Consider the following 3,712-nt stretch of genomic DNA (forward strand, 5'->3'; position numbering starts at 1 on the left):
CAAAGTGTCATTCTACAGAACAGTCTGCGACAAAGTATTCACTGAAATTTGCAGCGTTACTACTAGGGTCAAAACCTTATAAGCTGAAGCGTGGGTGGATTTCCTGTTTAGTTCCAGAACACGGCTAATAATGCCACTGCGTCACGTAATCCTTCTTTCAGCTTCTTCACATTACATGATCTTTGGGAGTCACTATCTGTTTTTTTTTTATCTTTCTTTTAGTTTTTTTGTGGTGATTTTGAAGTTTATGCAAAAAAATTGACAGTATAAAAAAAACTAAAAAGTGATGTAGACTTTTTTTTTTACTCTTGTTGATTGGAAGTGGAGGACATTAGTATCCTAAAATAACTATGTGAGGTATTAGTCCCTCTCAGTGTTGATTTATGGTTCCTGGGGCCCACCAGGGGAAATTATTATTGAGGCCCAACACCTATACCATCAATAAAGTTTCACAGGCTTTGAATCAAAGAAATAGACCCCAGTGGGTCTATTGGCTGTTAAGGAAGCCAAATGTTTTTTTTTTCCCTCTGGGATCATTTGGGCCCATTATGGTAAGAGAGCCTGGGCCCACCAGAAGGTCTTCTTGTGCTCTGGTGGGACAGTCTGACCCTGGATGACTGGTGTCAGAAGTGGACAGATGCAAACACAATCAAGGAAGCCAAGAGCTAGAATCAAGATACAGCCATAGCGGTAACCTTACCACCAGCATTTGGGTTAACCCTAACCCTAACTTGAAAACCATTTTAAAACTGCAATCCGGTCAGCTTCAGTACCGACTGGTACCTAAGCTGACTTTGGGTTGCAGCTTTAAAATGGTTTTCAAGTTATAGAATTGAATGTCGGAGTTCTTCATGTGAGGCTTCGGACTTAACGAATTTTACCTCGGCATAGCCCATACATTTGAATGCTGTACGGAGACAGCACTCAAACGAGTTTTGAACTAAACGACTTTTGATCTATGATCCAAGGCGCGCTTCGCTCAACACTAGTGATGAAGATCAGAAGCAAGGAGTCCAAAACCAGGGAGTGAGAAGCAGAAATCAAATTACGCTAGAAAAGAAATAGGGTATCGAGTCTATTTATCTATGTTGATGAAAGTTGTGCACCGCTGAGGGGTTTATGGAAGAAAGGCTGTGCCATATGTAGCGCAACAAAGGAGGCAATAATAGGCATCATTCTAAGGGTCCATTCACACGTCCGCAGAATGGGTCCGCATCCATTCTGCAAATTGCGGAGAGGGTGCAGACCCATTCATTTTCTATGGGGCAGGAATGGATGCGGACAGCACACAGTGTGCTGTCCGCATCCGCATTTCTGGAGTGCGCCCCTGATCTTCTGGTCCGCGGCTCCGGGAAAAAATAGAACATGTCCTATTCTTGTCCGCAAAGAGTAGGCAGTTCTATGGGGGTGTTGGCCAGGTGTATTGCGGACCCGCAATACACCACAGACGTGTGAATGGACCCTAAGGGTGCAGTCGCACAGTCAGGTTTCCTGATGCAGTTTTGAAAGCCAAAACCAAGAGTGAATTAAAAAAACAGAAGTCGTATCTTTTTTGTAATGATAATCAATGTTGTTGCACTGCGACATGCTGTGACTGCTACGTAACAGTCGGACAAAAATCCTAATTTTATGATCACTTCTCCCATAGACTGCAAAGATTTACTGTTGCAACCTATGGGAGTTTCATTGTATTACAGCAGGCCTTGAATCTTACAAAGGACCCAAGGCTGTCATAGCAACCACATGACTACCTCAATCATCATGCAGGGAAGCCATTTGTGTCCCGGGAAAAGGCCTGTCAGATACCATTGTTGCAATTGACCATGGCATCTGAGGGGTAAATGTCATTGATTGGCGTTGTTACGGACATTGCCTTCAGGTGTCTGCTGTGTATAACAGCAGGTACCCAGCGGCTATGGGGCCTCCACACCGCTATCTTTAAACAGACGATGAGCACAACATCAAAAGGGGCATAGATGCCCGTGATGAGAACATAGTCCTACCACCGTACAAATCGCTAGTCAGACCACACATGGAGTACTGTGTACAGTTCTGGGCTCCTGTGAACAAGGCAGACATAGCAGAGCTGGAGAGGGTTCAGAGGAGGGCAACTAAAGTAATAACTGGAATGGGGCAACTACAGTACCCTGAAATATTATCAAAATTAGGGTTATTCAGTTTGGAAAAAAGACGACTGAGGGGAGATCTAATTACTATGTATAAATATATCAGGGGTCAGTACAGAGATCTATCCCATCATCTATTTATCCCCAGGACTGTGACTGTGATGAGGGGACATCCTCTGCGTCTGGAGGAAAGAAGGTTTGTACACAAACATAGAAGAGGATTCTTTACGGTAAGAGCAGTTTTCAAGTGTTCACGAGTTTAAGAGGGGCCTGGATGTATTTCTGGAGCGTAATATTATTACAGGCTATGGCTACTAGATAGGGGGTGATAATCCAGGGATTTATTCTGATTGCCTGGAGTCAGGAATTTTTTCCCCCTAAAATGAGGAAATTGGCTTCTACCTCACAGTTTTTTTTTTTGCCTTCCTCTGGATCAACTTGCAGGATAAAAGGCTGAACTGGATGGACAAATGTCTTTTTTCAGCCTTATGAACTATGTAAGGGCTTATGCACACAAAAGTATTTGCTTTCCGTGTCCGTGTCCGTTTTTTTTTCTGGACCGTATGCGCAACCATTCAATTCAATGTTCTATTTTTTTGCGGAACGGAAATACGGACATACGGAAAAGGAATGCGCATGGAGTACCTTCCTTTTATTTGCGGACTCATTGAAATGAATGGTTCCGTATACGGTCCGCAAAAAAAGGAACGGACACGGAAAGAAAATACGTTCGTGTGCATGAGCCCTTATTATCCGCATTACGGATAAGGATAGGTCTGTTCTATTAGGGGCCAGCTGTTCCGTTCCGCAAAATACGGAATGTACACGGACGTCATCCGTATTTTTGGGGACAGCAAAATACATACGGTCGTGTGCATGAGGCCTTAGTATGTTACATAGCGCTTGTCATCTAGGGGTTAATGTGTATGGGATTGTCCTGATTCTTGGATTGTAACATGCTTGATCCTTTTGTTTTTACTGGAGATAAGCCACTGCTTCCCTATTTAGAACATATGCACAGGCAACCTGAGCGTGCACGTGAGGAAAGGGGGGGAATCGGGAGAATAAGCTGTTGGCCAAACATGCGATCGGCCAAGAGCTATCTGGAGTGTATGGCTAGCTTCAGGTTTTCACTTTTATTGTTACCAATCAAATTTGAGTCAAAAGGTGCGATGCGATGGGATATGGGCACATGTTCTTACATTTGACTTCAGAAATACAGAGGTCTAGCTTAAAGACAGAATTTTCTGTCATAATTAAATTGCCTGATGTATATGACGACATCAATGTTCTTATTTCCCAGTTGGTTCTCTTCATACATTAATGTCAAGATGGACAAGGAGCATCTGGTGGAAATAAAAGACATGGCTAAATCTGCTCAGGACTGAAATCCCCCTACGTTAAAGAGAGACATGCATCACTAAGCCCTTTAACTCATACACTCAAGTAAGGTAGGGAGGAGTGGGCTGGCCTTCTGTTGTCTGATGAAGTAATTAACTTAAGAGTCTATAAAAGATGGAGCCCGCACTCAGAACATCTTTACTTGAAATTAGGTCCGCGGACGTAACACTGGTTTGAAGTCAGCA

This window comes from Bufo bufo, chromosome 1 (genome assembly GCF_905171765.1).
Source record: "Bufo bufo chromosome 1, aBufBuf1.1, whole genome shotgun sequence".
In the NCBI taxonomy this organism is placed as follows: Eukaryota; Metazoa; Chordata; class Amphibia; order Anura; family Bufonidae; genus Bufo; species Bufo bufo.